The 21,209-nt window shown below is 40.1% G+C and overlaps 1 pseudogene across 1 annotated transcript; it reads left to right on the forward strand.

The window, feature by feature from the left end:
* Positions 1–6,534: 6,534 nt before the first annotated feature.
* On the forward strand, positions 6,535–17,729 carry LOC137727383 (protein NAR1-like; annotated as a pseudogene). The gene is made up of 11 exons (XR_015952681.1): positions 6,535–6,716; positions 14,407–14,477; positions 14,831–14,983; positions 15,116–15,300; positions 15,477–15,611; positions 16,178–16,351; positions 16,447–16,496; positions 16,573–16,741; positions 16,935–17,059; positions 17,184–17,291; positions 17,385–17,729. The product of XR_015952681.1 is annotated as a protein NAR1-like (transcript).
* The last annotated feature ends 3,480 nt before the right edge of the window (positions 17,730–21,209 follow it).

Genomic DNA, 21,209 nt, shown 5'->3' on the forward strand with positions numbered 1-21,209 from the left:
GGCCTTTTCAATATTTTGGGCCATCATTTATAAATACTTTTTGAGCCCAAATCTGTAAACCCATCGCTATCATTTATAAATACGTAACATTAGTTTGTGTACCTCTACGAATTACTCGCCTATGAACAAGTGACATGAAAATCACAATTGGAACCAAACCAAGTTTACATTATAGTACGTTATAAATTGGTTGCGCCCGAAGATCCACGTAAAACCTTTCGAGTATAAAAGCGATGATACTGAACGGAAAATTTCAAGTACAATTCAAATCGTCAAAGATGACATGTTAAATAATGTTAAGAGGAATTCTATTCGACCATACTGCATATGTATTTCACTAAGCATTGTTGAGAAATTAAGAGCTAGTGAGGCACACTTCAACTTGTTCATTCTAGCTTTTTAGAAGACGTGAAAATAAATTCATGAACGTATACTAAAATAATCGTTTGAAAAATATGACGTGATCGAAATTTTTAATCAAGATTACTCTGTAAGAAACCCTTGAGAAAGACTTTGGTTCAGAAGACGTATCACTTTATTCGTCCGACCTAGATCTGGAAAATATCCATGACCGACTACTCCTAATTTGAGACCACCACTACCCATGTTTTGACCCCTCCCTCCTCTCATACCATCTGAATTGGAGGTGGTGTACCAAGGACCTATCCTAACATAACATAACATGATATGAAGGAATTAACAGATTATTTAAAGAAAAAAAGTAAAGCAGATTAATTGAATTACTACTCATAACTAATTTAATTATACTTGTTTTTAAAAACTAATTTATTAGACTAATCAAATAGTAACAAAATTCAATTGTACTTTTTCAAAGAAAAAAAAAACTAGTTCAATTAAACTAATTAGATAGTTTCAATTAGACTAATAAGATAGTAACATAACCAAATCATCACTAATATTACGGTTTAGTACTATTCTTTCCCTATTGGTGAAGAATTCTTATTTACCTCTAACAGAAATATAAAATAAGAAATAAAATTGTAAATATAGTTTATGCATCTGAAGCTTGTATTTCCCCATCCAAGATGTCCGGATATATTTTCTGCACAAAAAATTCCAAACATTGATAACAAAAAAATCAGTATATATATTAAAGACTTGTAATTGTTAGGTTAAAATAAATGTAATACACTTTATTAACATATATTTAACATCGAGTAATTATAGGTAAATATACCAACTTTTTAGATTAAATTTGCAAGTTATATGACGTGTTAGCTAAGCGTTTCAATCAACACTTACATAAGAATTCAATTATCAACAACCACGTTTATGGTTTACAAAATTAAAAAATTTGGTTCAAAAAGTTAGTATCCCTAACATTACCCTTTACTTTTACATGTCCACGCCTTGAAATATGACACAGACGCTCACAATAATGTCATGTGTATATTCCTTATGTATAACCTAATTTATATAGATTTATATGTGTAACGTACCTGGAACTGGAGCAGACATCGTTCTATGATCTCCAAGAATCCCTTGGGGATTTATATGTGTAACGTACCTGGAACTGGAGCAGACATCGTTCTATGATCTCCAAGAATCCCTTGGGGACTTCAGATTCATCTTCTTCTGCAAGCTTGATCATGACTTTCGCGCAAACCAAGGCAGTAACGATTTCCTGTATTTCTGGGTTTATCTTTTCCAATTCTTTCAGGATCCCTTTAAGGATCCCTTTAATTTTGTCAAGTGCACGAACCCTATCGAGTATGGTGGTGAGAATGATTCTAAGAATGGGGGCTGTCACCGAAACGAAAATATCGGCTGTCGCGGACACTATTGTGTCTGCTGTTAAACCGAGCCAATATCTAACCGGCCGTGTCACGGAACTAAACTTTGTTGTTGGTGTCATGGCCGATGATACGGAGGAGTCTCTTTCAAACTCATCAGCAACTGGGTGGATAACGTGAACCCAGTCACTGAATGAATCCTCCGTGTCCAATAATGCTTCTTTGCCGTCACCACTCACATGATCTGCATGGCCATGGCGCTCCTTCAAGTCCAGTTTTCCAAGAATTCCAGTAGAAGCAGCCAAATGCTTCAAATAAGATGCATAAGTTTCCTCACATGATCTGCATGGCCGTGGCGCTCCTTCAAGTCCAGTTTTCCAAGAATTCCAGTAGAAGCAGCCAAATGCTTCAAATAAGATGCATAAGTTTCCTCAGGACTCAAATTATTTATCACAGCCACCTCTTCCTTTATAGATTCTGCAATCTCTTGGAATAGATATTCTAATTGTTGGAGCTTACTTTTATTTCTTTCCATCCTGCGCGCTTCGTTCCGTGCGACAGGCAAATTAATGGGAGAGAGAGAGGAAGAAAAAAGATAGACGAGAGATGAGAAGAGGATCTATATTATATAAGAAGATTAATTGAAAGGAAGTGAACAAGTTGAATCCATGTAGAGTTTGGTTTTTGATCGAGTACTTGGGTTAGTATGGGATTAAGACACCTAATGGCAATATATTTCTTGTTTAAATGGATTGGGTTGAGTTGATTTGGGTTAGTTAGAATGTGGGCAGGCAAAGCCTCAACCCAGATAGATTTAATTTTGTTTTATAAGGTCGAACTAAACGTGGGTGGGTTTGGGCCAACCCAATTAGACACCAGTGGGTTTGGACAAACTCAAACTCAATTAGAAAATTGCACTAAATTTCACGTATTAAAATACAAATCATGCCAGCGCAGCTTTAAAGTTTTTAAGTCTTAAGAAACCATTGTCCGGGGCGCCAGAGCAAGTTTTAGGGAAAAAACTTAAAAGCAACGCTAATACACATAATAATGATGATGATAATAATAATAATAATTGAACAAGACTTGCTTGGCTCTGGCGAGAGTGTGAAGGTGCAACATTTAGCTTTACTTCTCTGCGCGATTTAGAAATAAGGATTTGAGGGAAGAAGCGGTGATGGCGTCGTGGATGATCCATCAGTATCAGCAGGCTGCAAGCTGACTAAACATGAGTGCTAACTAAAGTTGGGGAATGATAACATGAAATGACTTTCCAGACTCTATTTTATTGCATGATCAAATACTGGTACGTGCAATTTAGAGACTCTGATTCATCATAACCCCAATATATATGCTTGCAGGATTTATCTATTGCTATTACAAGACCAAGTTCTTCATAATGCTGGACACTGACAGCACTATAACGTTCCTTTTGTAAATAATAAACAATTGATCTTTAAGGACCGCGAACCTTTATTTGTGACTTACCCACATAATACTAAATAATAATTAACAAAAGTAATAACATTCCTTTTGTAAATAATAAATAATTGATCTTGGTCTAAAGTCATTGAGAATTACCTTTGTTATATTAGTATTATGCGTATCATGTATAAGTCATTGACAATCACTTTTGTTATTGACTACTTATTATGTGAAAAATATTGACGGTTATCATATTGTTTTTGTGATAGTGTTGAAAAATGTTGAACAATTTAGCTTAGGGCTCTTCAAAAAGCCCATTTCGAACAAAAGCACTTTTTATGGCCCAAAAGAAATTAAAAAAATACAGAAGTAGACACACCATACCAAATAAAGGTTCACGGTCCTTCAAGAGCTATATAACTACAACACACCAATACCAAATATTTAAAAATATGTTGGGCAACTACGCCACTTGTAATAGGTCTTGAAGGATCGTAAATCTTTATTGGGTATGGTGTGGCGTACTTCTGTCTTTCTTCATTTTTTTTGGGCCATCAAAAGTGCTTTTGTTTGAAATTTTGAAGAGCCCTAAGCTAAGTTATTCAACATTTTTCAACATTATCACGAAAACAAAATAGTAACGGTAAATGTTTTTCACATGATAAGTAGTCAACAACAAAAGTATGATAAGTAGTCAATAATATTGTCAATGACTTTTACATGATAAAGATACGCATAATACTCACACTTGCTTTTAAAACTTGTGAATGTTAAATATAAATAAGAAAATAAATGAAACTACAACTACAGTAGGGATTTACCAAAAACACTACTGTATTAAAGAACATCAGTTGGTCTCTTCAAACTCTCTCTGTTTCTTTACGTCGGAAATGGAAAACAACTGGGAAATCATATCAAAATTTGAAGTCCTGTTTCAAGAATTGGAAGAAAAAGTCCTTGATGGAGTTCAAGAAAATGAAGAAGACGATCAGGGATGGATAATTGTGAACGACATGGTGCAGATAACCCAGGAAGAACTTTCTCAAATTGAGATGCTGAAAGTTCTCGTAGCTAAGGTATGCTTGCAAGTGAAAGACTCCATCAAGATTTCTGGTCGTTTCGTCGGAACAATCTTACAAAAAATGGACGAAAAAGATGTGGCGCAACTCATCAAGAGCATGATTGACGAATTCCGGATTTTTAACCCAGTTGCAGCCAAGAAGGCTCTTGAACTTACATTACGGACCTATCTGCAGAAAATGGGATTCAAGGATCTCGCTCGGACACTCGCCCTTATGATTGTTACGGGTGTCTTTTGGCTCCTTAAACTGGCCCCTAAATCTGAAATGGTGGAGGCGTCTGCGGAATTTGTTGCTGCCCTATTCAAGCAATATGCTGGTTCCAAGTCGGATGACGAGTGAGGAGAGATGAAGAAGATGAAAGATAACATGCCATGGGATTAGTTTTAAAGTATAGTTTTAAGAGGGTAGTTTTGGCAAGGTGGGCTGGACAATAAATTATTGGACCTAATCCAATATATAATAGCTATAGACTATACCTAATAGCTTTCCATGGAATTGAATTATATCTAATTATCCCTAAACAGAAACTGATAAACAGAAATATGACTTTAGCCCTTCATATTTCTGTTTAGGGATAATTAGATATAATTCAATTCCATGGAAAGCTATTAGGTATAGTCTATAGCTATTATATATTGGATTAGGTCCAATAATTTATTGTCCAGCCCACCTTGCCAAAACTACCCTCTTAAAACTATACTTTAAAACTAATCCCATGGCATGTTATCTTTCATCTTCTTCATCTCTCCTCACTCGTCATCCGACTTGGAACCAGCATATTGCTTGAATAGGGCAGCAACAAATTCCGCAGACGCCTCCACCATTTCAGATTTAGGGGCCAGTTTAAGGAGCCAAAAGACACCCGTAACAATCATAAGGGCGAGTGTCCGAGCGAGATCCTTGAATTCCATTTTCTGCAGATAGGTCCGTAATGTAAGTTCAAGAGCCTTCTTGGCTGCAACTGGGTTAAAAATCCGGAATTCGTCAATCATGCTCTTGATGAGTTGCGCCACATCTTTTTCGTCCATTTTTTGTAAGATTGTTCCGACGAAACGACCAGAAATCTTGATGGAGTCTTTCACTTGCAAGCATACCTTAGCTACAAGAACTTTCAGCATCTCAATCTGAGAAAGTTCTTCCTGGGTTATCTGCACCATGTCGTTCACAATTATCCATCCCTGATCGTCTTCTTCATTTTCTTGAACTCCATCAAGGACTTTTTCTTCCAATTCTTGAAACAGGACTTCAAATTTTGATATGATTTCCCAGTTGTTTTCCATTTCCGACGTAAAGAAACAGAGAGAGTTTGAAGAGACCAACTGATGTTCTTTAATACAGTAGTGTTTTTGGTAAATCCCTACTGTAGTTGTAGTTTCATTTATTTTCTTATTTATATTTAACATTCACAAGTTTTAAAAGCAAGTGTGAGTATTATGCGTATCTTTATCATGTAAAAGTCATTGACAATATTATTGACTACTTATCATACTTTTGTTGTTGACTACTTATCATTTGAAAAACATTTACCGTTACTATTTTGTTTTCGTGATAATGTTGAAAAATGTTGAATAACTTAGCTTAGGGCTCTTCAAAAAGTCTATTTCAAACAAAAGCACTTTTGATGGCCAAAAAAAAATGAAGAAAGACAGAAGTACGCCACACCATACCCAATAAAGATTTACGATCCTTCAAGACCTATTACAAGTGACGTAGTTGCCCAACATATTTTTAAATATTTGGTATTGGTGTGTTGTAGTTATAATAGCTCTTGAAGGACCGTGAACCTTTATTTGGTATGGTGTGTCTACTTCTGTATTCTTTTAATTTCTTTTGGGCCATAAAAAGTGCTTTTGTTCGAAATGGGCTTTTTGAAGAGCCCTAAGCTAAATTGTTCAACATTTTTCAACACTATCACAAAAATAATATGGTAACCGTCAATATTTTTCACATAATAAGTAGTCAATAACAAAAGTGATTGTCAATGACTTATACATGATACGCATAATACTAATATAACAAAGGTAATTCTCAATGACTTTAGACCAAGATCAATTATTTATTATTTACAAAAGGAATGTTATTACTTTTGTTAATTACTTTTGTTAATTATTATGTTCAGTGTGTGCTAAAATGTTATTGAAAAAAAAATCAAAAGGATGATCTGCGTATCTGAATACTTCCCCAGCTTCGGGTAAAAGAAAGCATCGCCTCTGAGCTATCCACCATCTTTCCCTTCTCTGCCATTCCCAAAAAACTTCCAAAACCGCTGATTAAATTGTCTACTAGTCAAATAAAGCCGTTGTCTCAATTTTCGGTTTCGAAGGCGATGTCAGACAAGTTCTCGGCGAGGCTTCGAATCGGAGATCTCAACGATTTCATTGCACCGTCTGAGGGCTGCATGGTCTCTCTCAAAGGCCTCAAAGCCTCCTCGACCAAGTCCTCTGTCAAGCCAGAGGTAAATTCCTCTTCTTTTTTTTCTTTTGTTGGTAGATAAAGAAGTAAAAATTGGGAAAATTTTGAAAAAATAACTAAAATTTAGATCCTATATTTTTTTTTTTTTTTTTGGAAACCAAAACCATATCATAAATAGGCCTACGGAGAGGCAAACATAATAACAATACCAAGCAGTGTCAAGGGATAAACCACAACGACCCCTCCACCAAGTAGAGGCGTCACCCCCATCACCACCCTAACCCATTAATGAGGGCAAGGTAATCCGTCATTGTTCAATACATAGACCAACGAAGATGGGGGCCTAACGACCCAAACAACATCACTCATCTCCGAAAAACCAATCGATGCAATCTTGTGAGCCACGCCATTAGCAGACCGTGGCACCCAAAACCATCGGCAATCAAAGAAATCCCCCCCCCAACTATTTAACCCGAGCCAGTACCGGGTATGCCTCCCAACTACCCATAGACAGCGAGCTAGAAAGACATTTAATCGCATCCAAGGAGTCCGATTCCAGAATTACATACCTTACACCCAGCTCTGCACCGAGCCTGCACCCGTGCAACAACGCAGAAGCCTCCGCTGCTGCAGCAGAAGGAGCAGTAATAGGATGCCGCGCAGCAGCCACAAACTTACTCTCCATGTCCCTCACAATCAATCCAACAAAACCATTTTTTGATGCTTTGGACCAGCTAGCATCCACATTTATCTTCACAAAAGGGTAGGCCGGAGCGCACCATCTCGTAACTTGGATGTTCCTCCTTCCGTCACCTCCTCTTCTATCCCCATCCTTTGCCTTTGCACTAAAAAACGAGCTCACCTCCGCAGAGACAGCAGCCAGGACCTTTAACGGGTTAATGGGCACCCCTTTAAAAACAAAATCACAGCGAGCCTTCCAAATGCACCAACAGGTAAAAACAATATAAGATTGTCTCCACATTATATCTCCAGAGTTGCATAAATTTGGAGAGAAAACCCCCTGAATCCAGTCCGACCAAGAAGGGAGAGAAAGACGATCCATTTTATAACCCAATGCCCCTCCAAACCAAATTGGCTCAACCCAAGAGCAGGAAAGGAAAATGTGCTCAATGGTTTCATCATGGCAGCAGCAAATAGGACAAGAAGAGGTTTGAGAGGACCTTCGTCGGAACAGTGCCTCCCGAGTAGGAAGACAATTATGAACAGTAAGCCACAAGAAATGCCGTAACTTGGGGGGCACCCCCAGCTTCCAGATCACCTTCCAAAACGCTTTGGGAACCCCACGAACAGAAGGCCGACGCAAATCCCTTCTCGTCAGCGATCTTCCTTGCAGCCATCTATATCCTGACTTGACCGAATAAGAGCCGTTCTTACTCGAATCCCATATAAGTCTATCTTTACGACTTAAATCTCCAAGAGGCGTCTCCTCAATCGCCTGCATAGCCTCCCCCGATATGAAAGGCTGTAAAAAGTTAATATTCCACCTCCCCGACTCCGAACAGATAAGTGCACTGACCCTTAAACTGGGAGTAACCGCAACCTGGCCAACCGGCTCCGGGTGTCCAAAGGGCAAGGATGGAAGCCACCTATCCTGCCACACCCGCACCTCCTGACCACCCAAGATCTGCCAATGTGAGCCCTCCCTAATCAGGTCCCTGCCACAGATGAGGCTGCTCCACGCCCAAGAGGCCCGTCCCCCCTTCTTTGCATCCCAGATCGAGCTATGTGGAAAATACCGATCCTTAATCACCTTAGCCCATAGCGAATCCGGTTCCGTGATTAAACGCCAGCACTGTTTAGCAAGCAAAGCATCATTAAATTCCTGAAAATTTCTGAAGCCTAAACCACCCATGTCTTTTGGCAAACCCAAAACCTCCTTTGAAACCCAGTGAGTCTTTTGGGCTCCTTCCTTGCATCCCCACCAAAACCCAGCCACCAACGCATCCAATTCCTTACAAACAACGGCTGGGAATTTGAAAATGCACATTGGGTATGCCGGGATAGCTTGGATAATAGCCTTAATTAAAACCTCTTTACCGGCACGGGAAAGAGTATTTTGTTTCCACCCTTGTAGCTTTTCCATTACTCTTCCTTTTACATAAGCAAGACCACGCTTTTTCGACCGACCCCATATGGTAGGGACCCCCAAATATGTTCCCGGATTGATTACTACCTTCATATCAAGGGCGTTCCCCATCTGCTCAGCATTCACCTTCGGAACGTTAGCCCCAAAAAATACACTGGATTTCTCCAAATTTACCTTCTGCCCCGACGCCACACAAAAATTTTCCAGCAGATGTCTTAAATTCCTGCAGTTTTTCATATCAGCCCGCAAAAACAGAAGGGTATCATCCGCAAAGAAAAGGTGAGAAATCACGGGTCCGGATCCACCTATCTTGACACCCTCCAACCTCCTTTGGTCAACCGCACCCTGAATCAGCTTGGAAAGAACTTCCCCCACCAAAATAAATAAATAAGGAGAAAGAGGATCCCCCTGACGGAGACCCCGCGAGGGAGCAAAGGACTTTCCAGCCTGCCCATTTAGGAGAACAGCGAACTTCACAGACGAAACACAACCACTAATTAACGATCTCCATCTACTGCAAAAACCCATTCTTTCCATTACCGCATCCAAAAAATCCCATTCAACCCTATCATACGCCTTCTGCATATCAAGTTTAATCCCCATTTCAAATCTATTCCGAGCTTTCCTTCCCTTCAGATAATGAAACATCTCATGGGCTATGCCAATACAATCCTGAATTTGTCTACCCGTCACAAAAGCATTCTGAGAAGGAGAGATTATTTTAGGTAATAATACCTTCAACCGGTTAGCAAGAATCTTTAACAGAATTTTGTACGAGTAGTTGCACAGGCTAATCGGTCTGAATTGCGACACAACTTCCGGATTCGGGACTTTGGGAATCAGCACCACATGAGTCTGATTTATCAAACTCGAACCCGTAGCATCCTGAATCAAATCTCTAACCAAAGCAGAAACACCCTCCCGCACAATCTCCCAGTATGTCTGATAAAATATCCCTTGGAAACCATCGGGGCCAGGAGCCTTCAGCCCTCCCATATTCCCAGCCGCCGCCTTTATCTCCTCCTCCGTGACTGGTGCAATTAGCGCCTCATTCATTTCTGGCGAGACCGATGGATTAATGCAATCTAGGAGCGACCCCCAGTTACGATCCCCTGCCGAGCTAAAAACTGAAGTGAAGTGATTATCCACCAATTGACGCACCTGAGCCGGACTCTCTACCCAGTTCCCATTCTCATCCCTAAGCTTCACAATCTTATTTCTCCTCCGCCTCTGCAGGGTTGAAGAGTGAAAAAACTGAGTGTTAGCATCCCCCTCCCTCAACCATTTTACCCTCGATCGCTGGCACCAATAACTCTCCTCTTGGAGTCTTAACTCATCAATCCGCTGAGATATTTCCCTTATCACATCATAGTTTGGACCCCAGTCCCGCTGGAGCAAATCTAACTGGGAAAGAAGATCATGGATCCTGCTACCTCCTCCCATAAACTTAGTGTGATTCCACCTGCTTAAACGATAGCGGCAATCGTTTAAAGATCTCACCCACCTGTACACAGGGCTGCCATTATGCCGCCGATCCCAGCACTTTTCCACCAAATTCTTACACTCTTCCTCCGAGACCCAATACGCCTCAAATCTGAACATCTTCCTTCCTTTCTGCCCTTCAATATTGGAAATAAGAATAACTGGGCAGTGGTCCGATGATAAAACCGTTTCATGCATAACTTGGGAGTTCGGCCAGAGTTGCTGCCACTTCTCATTCGCCATGACCCTGTCTAACCTCTCCTCCACCCAATCCCCTTTTCTCATCCCTCTTCACGTAAAGGCCGACCCATTGAAACCCAAGTCCATCAACTGAGAGGAAGACAGAAACTCTTCTAAGAACCTAGGCTTGTTGTACAAAACCTCAACTCCACCAGACTTCTCATGATCCCACAGGAATTCATTGAAGTCCCCGCCACAAATCCAAGGAATGTCCGTGGGGGTAAAGTGATTAACCATCCATTCCCAAAACAGATTTTTCTCACCTCTATACGGCGTTCCATACACACCCGTAATCCTACTCCAATGCGTTTGCCCTTTAATTCTCATCACAGCATCAATAATATGCTTGGACGAAAAGATAATATTAACCTCCAGGTTGTCCTCCCACCACAAGCTCAATCCTCCAGAACTTCCAACTGGCGAAACATCAAAGCCATGAACATAACCCAATCTCCTCCTCACCCCTAGAATTCTATGATCTTTCATCTTAGTCTCCGATAAAAAGATCATAGAGGGTCTTTTTTTGCGAATAAGCCCATGAAGAGCCCTGACTGTCGTGTTCGACCCTAACCCACGACAGTTCCAGAAGATATAACTCATGGCTGGCCTGCGGCTGTTGAAGGCCAGCCGCCACCGCCCCGAGCCCACTTACCCGCCTTCCGTGTCACCATCCTACCTTTATCAAAATCCGACCCCCCTTCCATTACATCCTGTCTTCCAGTATTCTCACTGATTTCTTCCTTTTTTTCCTCCGCCGTACGGTTCGCTCTTTCCATCGTTAGCCCTTCATCCTTGCTGTTTAACCTCATTCCTATCTCTGCCTCCCTACCTTGGCAGTTCTCCTCCGTAACCGGGCCCTTGAGTTTCTTCTGTGGAGCTTGAGTGAGCACCAAATCTTGTGCTTCCCCACTTCTTTTACTGCCCCAGATTGGGTCCTCACCCTGGGCGGACAGAGTGTCATTGTCCCCCTGGACATCGCCCGATTGTCTTTCACCCACTGTTTTGATGTTTTCCATTTTAGAGCAGGAAGACGAATCCTCTCCCTCCCCCCGCATTCTTCTACGCCATTTTTTTTGACCTGTGCCACGACTCTGAGATGCTCCCCCAGTCTCAGTGGTTTGATTACTCTCCATTCTTTGTGAGTTTGACATCCGTAATCTACCTTGATTCTGTGCAGACATGAAACCCAGTCCGCGCACCGCCCCAGCCTGCCGGCGTTCTTCCCTGCCCACACACTCCACTCTCGTTGGTATCACCACTTCTCTTATCGGCGGCGCCTTAATCCACTCTCCATACGCTACCTCCCCTTCTCCATGCATCTCAGCGGAGCATTCTGTATTGATATGCCGAATCCGTCCACACTTGTAGCAGAAATCTTGAAGCCGTTCATACCGAAATTCCACCCAGGTTTCCTTATTTGACTCCCTTCGAATCCAACAACCTTTGAATAATGGCTTCTCCGTATCAACTAAGATTCTTACTCGTACAAATCCACGAGCGTGTCCGGGATCCTCCATGACTATAAATTTCCCAGCCTCTTTGATTACACGCTGAACATTCTCAACAGAGGCTAAGCCCAGCGGGATTCCCCTTATTTGAGTCCAAAATGGAACAACATTCAACTCCAACTCCTCTAAGGCGAGCTCCGGAGGCCATTTCACGACCGAGAACACCTTCTTCATCACTGCCCAGGGGACCTGCTCAATGATCTTTGAAGCCACATTTTCATCTTTGACCGCAATAATAAATACATTCTCCCTTACCCATTTTATTTCCACCTCACCCAATTCTTTCCAAGCCGCTCTAAGAATATTCCTGACTCCCCATTTGTTCACTGGTTTCTGCGTAAATACTTTCCCAACCAATTTAACTCCCTGCTCCATAGTTGATAACTCCAGTGTTTGGTTCAGTTGAACCACCAGTTCATCCACCCCACTAGTCGTCATCACACTGTAACACCTCTGCCCCACTCGCCCAGCCTGAGACGTAGCAGAAACTTTTACTTTCTGTAACAACCTCAAACCACACTTATAAGCCACCCAGTATACCAGCTAATCCCTTTCTTCAACACGGCTAAAAAAATCAACACAATTATGGTATCCACAGCAATGCAACCAATCGACCAACCTTACTGGTGGTACACCACTCATCTCAATCGTTGCAGCCCCTACTCCCCAACCAAAGTGGATCGGAGTTATCACCCCTGCAAAAATCAAAGGTCGCAGCAGATCGATGGCATCATTCTTCTCTCTGAGGCTTAGACCTCATTCATACGCCCGAGAGACCAGTCCTCTTTTTAGACTCCCAAAATCAGAAACCACCCACTCATACACACACACACACACACATCCTCAAGATGGATCACCCATTCCATTCCTCTCTCGGATCACCCCAGCAATTCCATCACCCTCGATGCTGAAATTGTCAAGATCTGAAACGCCACCCCTGTCCACCTGCAGACCCAACCCCCACAACCCAGACTGACATACTTTATGATTCCCACTCCAATCACAGCGCCCACCCCAGTACCCCCAAAGAGTCACCCTAAATTGATTAAACCCCAACCCACCCCAGTCCCCCTCGAAGAGAGAATCACCCTAAAATTGAGACGCCGCATCCCCTTACCGTCACCATACACCCTTACAGCATCCCCCCTACTTCCTACCAGTATGATAGCAGCCCACCACCCAGGTAATACTCACTACATCTGCAGCCCCAAAACGCACAGACCACAAATCCAAATTGACAGAATCAAATCCCCCACTCAGATCAGCTCAACATCCCTTGCAGCCCTCGCGGGGTAGATCGACCTAGGTTGAAGAATCCCAATCCCGATCCGTCACCCTAGGCCTTCTCTCCACCAACCTCCCTGCTTCCAGAGACTCAGGTGCCCACCACCCAGTAGATCAAAGCCCAAAAGCTTGACCGGAGAAGGCGGAACTCACACAGATCGAAACACACAGCCCAAAACCTTGAACACACACAGATCGAAACACTAACCTGTAATCAGACGCACAGGGGCGGAACTCACAAAGAAGCAAGCACAAGGTTACTCGATCAGACTCTCACCAAGAAGAGAAATACGCTCACAGAGGAGGCTCTCACGGCGGAGAGAAAGCTCTCACGGTGGAGAGAAAGCTCTCACAGAGGAGAGAGAAGCGACTCTAATTTCATCCCACACTGCTTTTAATTTAGATCCTATATTTAAGCTCTTTTAAGGTTACGATAGTTATAATTGAAAGTAACGTTGAAAGTACTAATATACCCTTGATAAAAGATTTTTATGGAAAACCATAAAGCAAACAGGCGCTTCAAACTCAAAACCAAGTTTATAGTAGTCTCCATGTTCCAGCCTCTTCAAACCTAACAAAAACCCATTTGAGTTGGAAATTTTTCAAAACTTACAAACCTTTGGTGTGAATTGGCCTCGAGCACGAATAACCCAACTACCATTCCAATCCCAAAACATCATTAATCAAACAAAATGCACTCAGATTTTTGGGAAAATTCAAGAGAGAGGGTAACTGCGGTGGTTTGGGGATGAAATGGCGTCGTTGTTGGCTGAAGACGACATTCTGGGCAGGAAGGTGCTACTATTGTTATTGCAACTTGTCCTTGTGTTTGATGAATGAATATAAAGAAAGAAGCTTGTGCCTCCATTGCAGTGCGAGTCCAAAGCAACACAGAGACAACATTTGACATGAAAAGAAAAGCTCGAGACTCTGTAGGGTATATTAGTACTTTCACATCAACTTTTGTTATTTATCCAAATTTCCCTAAAAATTGCTGCTTTTACTGATTGTTTTATCTGGTTCAGATCCTCCATTTTTTACCCGTGCATTTATGCTTTATTGGAGCTGAATTAGTAATGTTTAAGCTTTTTGGTAATTTTTTTGGTGTGAAGATTTCAACTTCTAGCAAGCAAGTGAAAACAGAACCAGTTAAAATTTCACTCAAAGATTGCTTGGCATGCAGGTAAATCATCTTTCACACACATGCTTATTAGGTTTCTTATTTTGTGATGCTACGAAGTTCAAGTTTTAATCTTTTATTTAAATTTCATTTTTCTTTCGAATTGGTGTGTCGACTTGCTGTTTTGCCCACGTTTTACTATCAATATATGCGTGCAACGGTATTACCCTTTCAGATTTCCACAGAAAATTAATTGCGTGCATATAATTGGTATATTGATCTGTTGTGCAAAGCTGGGTACTGTAAAGATAGAATAGCCGGCTTAAACTTTCTGAACTACCAGCTAGATAACCGAGTTAGGATTCATATGACCCCATGCAAAAGGGATAATATCTATGGTTTTGGGTTCTTTGCAGTGGTTGTGTAACATCAGCGGAGACAGTTATGCTGGAGAAGCAAAGTTTGGATGAGTTTCTTCTTAATCTTGACAAAGGAAAAGCAGTCATTGTCTCCCTATCTCCCCAATCAAGAGCGTCCCTTGCCGTTAATTTGGAATTTCACCACTTCAGGTGAGCTAGATTATTTCAACTTGTTTCTAATAGAATACAAGTAACTGTTCAGTATTGATGTATTCAATAAGATAGTCGAGCACACCTTTTGTCATTGGATTTTAACATCGGAAGTTAATTTCAATTTTCCAGGTCTTTAGGAAACGCACAACTTTTTTTAAGTGCTTGGGTGTAAAGGCTGTATTTGACACAAGTTGCAGTCGAGATTTAATTTGTTGAATCTTGTAACGAGTTCATCACAAGGTACAAACAAAGCCGGTCATCTGATGGTGAAAAGTGTCAATCTTCGTTGCCCATGATTTCATCAGCATGTCCAGGTGTATATATCTTAGCCTATAATAGTTTGGTACTAATTTGCAGCAGGGTTTTTATTTGGTTAAATATAATAGTTTGGTACTTATTTGCAGCAGGGTTTAACATTTTGGTTTTTTTATTAAAGAAATTTGGCAAATTGTTTTTACGATGCACTATAAAATAGCTACGTTTATTGCAGGTTGGATATGCTATGCTGAAAAACAACTTGGATCCTATGTTCTGCCTTATATTTCATCAATGGAGAGTCCCCAGCAAACAATTGGAGTTATTGTTTAAAAAAACTAATGTATGCCAAACAATGGGTCTAAGGTATGTTTTGTGTCCCTTGTTTCTTTTTCTGGCCGATAATTGTGATGTGAATCATTTCTGCTGTGCACTTGTCGCTTGATAATTCATAACAATTATAATCATTGCTGTTCGATAATGTGTATGTATGATTTATGAAATTTCGGTTGTTGACATAGCGTGCTTTGTAGGACCATTCTATATCAGTGATGAAATTCTTGTGTGTAATTACTTGTTATGCATGTCAAAATATTTTTGTTCCTCCCTCTTTTTTTTCCCCAAGATTATTGTATACCATTTGATAGCACATCTATTGGAAGACGTGGATCCTATTTTTCTTAGAAACTTATCGAGCACAATGGAAATTAACAAATTTCTGCAAGATCCTAGCATATGTTAGCACCATTTTCTGTTAACGTTTATGCCATACCCAATGTTCTTGGATCATAGGCAGACTTGTTCAGTCCACCTCTGATTATTGTTCTGCCTTGGGCTTATTTAGTGTTGAAAATTTTAGGTGTATAACTTTCTGTGGGTGAAGTTGAACGATTATACTGAACTATTTACATATCCCTGAATGATTTCACTTGACAGGACAGCTGATGTTACCATGTAACTGTGATGCCTTGTTATGATAAAAAACTTGAGGCTTCATGTGATGACTTCGTTTTTGAAGTTGATCAATCTGAAAATAATGAGAATGAAGGTCTATGGGTTACAGAGGTAGACTCGGTGTTGACATCCGGGGACGTTTTAGAGCTGATACAGGTGAGAAATACTAATTACGTTACAACTTGAGATTTCCAAATAGTGCTAACTTGATATCCACTCTTTGCTTTCTTTCTTTGTTTTGGTGGTTGCAGTTGAAAGGAGTAGATTTCAAAGGCTTAGAAGAGCCCCCTCTAGATAACATGTAAGAGCTGTAAAAGTTTCAATAAGGGCTCCTTCTATCTGCTTTGATTATTCTAAGAAATACGTTGTTCTGCCAGGTTGACAAATTTTAATGAAGGGAGTCTTTTTGGTGTCCATGGAAGCTCAGGGGGTTATGCGGAGACAATATTCAGCTATGCTGCTGAAGTGCTCTTTGGAAGAGAAGTCAAGGGCCCTATTGATTTCAAAACAGTTAAAAATTCAGCCTTCCAGGAAGTGACTTTGGAAGTAAATCTCGTTTTTCTTTTGGTTCTGCTCACACATTTGTAGCGTAGCTTTTTTGTAATTGTAACTCAAGCTTCGTCAATTTTGCATCCGTATTGTACTTGTAGTGCGTATCGTTGGAAAATCTTGGGGCTAATTCCTTGTATTAGCATTTTCTGTTCATTTTTATGTAGAGTATTGATGGCCTCTCGTTTAGGTGGATGGGAAGACTATATTGAAATTTGCACTGTGTTGGCTTCCGGAACCTGCAAAACGTTGTCAGGAAAATCAAAATTGGAAATTGCGATTATCCTTTTCTAGAGATCATGGCATGCCCTTCCAGTATTTTTGGTGGTTGGAAAATTTTCTACTTTTTAATCCTTCAAATAGATATGTGTTTTAATACGTTGACTATCCATTACGTGGATTTGGGATTTTGGAAGTAATACTAACTGGAACTAAACAGGTTGCTTAAATGGTGGAGGACAGATACAGCCTGAACAATTCGGAAAGGAGTTGATTCAGTTATTACTAGCAGCTTATATGGAAAACGTAAGAGTTGGACTTATCGTCAGTTATTTTGTTATTTATCGCTGGCCTGGGGGATAGTGATGTTTTTTTTTTGGCTTGGAATGCTGATCCTTTAATATTATACAGGTCTTGGTAGCTGATCCCTTTGGAAATGCTTTGGTGCAAAACTTATACGACGAGTGGCTCGAGCATCCTGGCTCAGAGAAAGCTAAGCTACTCTTTCATAGAGAGTACCACCGTTTCGTGAAAAGCCTAACTTCTCAATTGCACAATTGGTAAATGCCACCTTCCGAACGCCAGTTTCCTCCACAACATGCGAACATCCCATGACGGTCCATTTGAGTACAGTTGCTCGTCATCTTCTGGGAGTCGTCAAATTTTTGATGTAGAGAACTAATATTTTGTTCCAGTTTTTCCCTAACTAATGTGTATAGGAAACATACCTTAATAGAAAAAATCAATTACATGCGGTTGTAAGAAACCATATAATTTTTTCATATTGATTTAAGTACACATATATCTTGCTTCCCATTGTGTATCCATTTTTTATCGGCGCTCACTTTGCTTGGGAAATAATTTCTGCAATTCTTGTCTTTTTGGACACCTGTTCTTTTTCTCTTTCTGCACATGCTTCTTTTTTATTTAGTTTGTTCAATTCAAAGGTTTAAATAAACACGAGTATGCAAAACAGAAAATTGACGTGTGGAATCACTTTCGTGAATTTCTTCCCCCATTTTGATATCATGTAATCATTAGTATGTACGAGCATGCGAAATACATCAAAATCCAAGTTCAAAGAATGTTGATATATGGTGCATGAAGAAAATACGCACTATGCAACCGTAGAAGCGTAGTTAGCAGTATTCCTAATACAGTAAGTCATCTAATAGTAATACTACGGTTACTAATACTGGAGGAAGTATAAGTTGGTTTACAGATGAAGAGAAGTATCTACATCAGAGCCAGAATTAGGAATCGAGTCTTCAAATTTGTTTGAACAGGTTTATAACGAGGTGTCGTCTGTAAAAGTTGGCCATAAGTTGATCAAAAGCAGCGTCTCAGTTTTCCTTTGCGGACAGTCCACATGCTTGCTCTGCAATGTCGGCCACAGGGACAGAGAACCTCCGGATGCTGACGTCCTGCGACCATGGACAATATGATCAAAGTGGAAAAGATATAGCATGGTGGGATTTCTATGCATCGCCGTGAACTGCTTTGGTTCGGAGTCAGTGGAGAGAGCTAGCATTCTCGAAATTTCTCTCTCCTCTCTCATTGCCTTCACTCTCTGCAGCTCTCTAAACCTTTCTTGCAGTAGAGCTATGGAAGAATGAACGACAGTCGTTTCGTGGCTTTCCCTATCCATTTGATCAGAAAAGAGGTATACTTTAGGTTCAGAATTAGGGTTGTGGGAAGTGGCCTCTAAGCTTTTATGTGTGTGTGTGTGTGTAGGATTTGAGGATCGTTACAGGCATGATGCATGCATGTTTTATAAGATTGCGTGCTTCAGTTAAGTAATCTAATAAGTGGATTAAGTTGATGGGGTGAAATTTTAAAGTGATTTGAGTAATTTAGGAATGAGATTAGGCAGCCAAGCAGCAAAGTCCAAAAAGAAAAGGAATTTCGTTTGTTTACTTTAACTAGTGTATGTCGGGGGAGAGGCAAAGGCATTGCTAAAGGAGAAAAGGGTATGGAGAAAATTCCAATGAGACTGACATAGAAACAAACAAGCACATGGAAGGGAGGTGTTTGGAGGAATAATAGGTTGGATGATAGCCTGTCAACTGAAAGCCCTTTTTAGGTTTAGCCCTTGAAGATGATGGAGCTTTTTTATTGTTTTGGTGGCTCTTTGTTCTTTCTTTACATTATCAAATTCCTTGTCCTATATATGTTAGGTGGGACTTGAGTCCTTCCTTATAGATAACTCACAGTTTAATATGTACACATAAATTATTTTTTTTGGTTTTAACAACTTACGTTATATTATGTGAAACTTTAATTTGCAGTTGAAGAGAAATCATCATGTTCATATGAAAAATCACAGAGTATATATATATGTATATTTCATTTATATAGAGACAAACGTACCAACGTTCTTCTCTCGATATATGTTCTGTGTTGGAGTATTTGGAATGGAATGGCATGCAGAAACGAAAGCTGCGGCTGCTAAAGGAGGTGGACTGGATTGGATGGTTCTTTTATGCAGCACAAAGGGTCCCCTAGCTGGCTCGCTCTATTGTTTATTTCCAAATTTCGAAGCCCCAAACTCCAAGTCTCCAAAGATCGAAAGATGATGAAAAATAAACATTAATTAATCTAGACAAGGCGTGCAATTAAAGTTTCTATACTCTATACTTATCCATTTGCATTGTGTTTGGGTAAATGCACATGCAAATAAGAAGGGTTGCAAGCAAATGTGTGACTCGGAATAAACTTAAATAAGAACCCAACTGAGGATCATAATTTTTGTCTGTTCAAAAACAAATATAATGATCATAACTAAGGGTGTCAATTTGATTCTAGTTTAGAGGGCTGCAATTGTTATTGTTGGTGTAAAGGTTTACTCGATACAAGCCAAGTAGGATGTAAAGAGAATCTCATATTAGAGAAATACAATAATTTAATGTTTAAATATAAGTGATTCACTCCTAATGGCACCGAAATTTTTTAAGATGAAACTGTACACCTAAAGTTCATTTTGCTTTGATGCCACCTCCACCCAACCTGAGTATTGGGTCTTGGCATTTTAGTTATTGAAGAAAATTTGGCAATTGCAATTGAAACAAAAAGTTCAAAAGAAAAAAAAAAAAAACAAAGGGGGTATTATTTTCTTTCTGATGATAGATAGCCCTTGATATATAACTAGATCGTATGATCACAAGTAGAAACTTCCTTATGTGTTTCGGGTTCGAAACTTTATTTTATTTTATTTTATAATTTTGTAATAAGTTTCGAATTCTTTTTCACTTCACTTAATAATAATAACTTTTTTTAAGTATAGTTGGATCGAATGTGTTCATAAATGCCATTACCAAGTGCTATGTGATATTTATAGGCATGCCAAGTGCATATATATGCAGTCACATTAGTCTTGTGATGGACAGGTTAGCTTCACTTCCATTCCATGGGTGATGTTAAATTTGGTATTACACCGAATAATGAACAAAATTTACCGTGCATGAATGCATTGTTAACACACTTGACACCAAGATAATTGTTATATTCTAATCCGTATCAGGCCATGCTATTGGGATTTATTGTGATTATCTTTCATCTTCTTCATCTCTTTTGCTGTGATCCTCCATTGCGGTTCGTCTTGAGTAAGAAAATGGTCTATTGAAACACCCTTCTCTCCCCAATCACATGGGTACGTTGTTCACAACTTCTTTTTACCTAAGGCTTAGGTTTATTAGAGCTAATGAACCTACATCATATGTATATACTATCGTGTTATAGCCCCAGGTTTATTGAACGTATGACACATGTTGATTAGCAGAGACTTAAACCAGATATTGCTTATACCGGCAAGATGGGTTTATTAAACCAATGGACCTACAACGCAGGTTTATTAAAACCAATGAAGCCTTGGATAATATAGTCCCAATGGCATGATTACATCAGAACAAGTATGAGCCCGTTTACTACAGATGAAGGGAAGTATCCACATCACTGACATCAGAGTTACAATCGGAATCTTCGAATTGATTCGAACAACTAGTAGTAGAACTGTCTAACGAATTAGGGTTTTCTGCTGTGACTGGGGGCAATAAGTTGATCAACAGCGGGGTCTCATTGATGCTCCTACATATGTAGTAGTCCTCCTCATGCTTGCTCATTAATAGTGGCCACAAGAACGGAGAAACTCTGCCGGATGGTGATGATGACCGATGATCGTCATGTGGAAGGGCAAGATGATGATGATCTGGGTGGTGGCGGTGGAAGAACAACCTTGCCCTTGCCTGCT

This window comes from Pyrus communis, chromosome 10 (genome assembly GCF_041283825.1).
Source record: "Pyrus communis isolate YQ-2024b chromosome 10, ASM4128382v1, whole genome shotgun sequence".
NCBI classification, from domain to species: Eukaryota; Viridiplantae; Streptophyta; class Magnoliopsida; order Rosales; family Rosaceae; genus Pyrus; species Pyrus communis.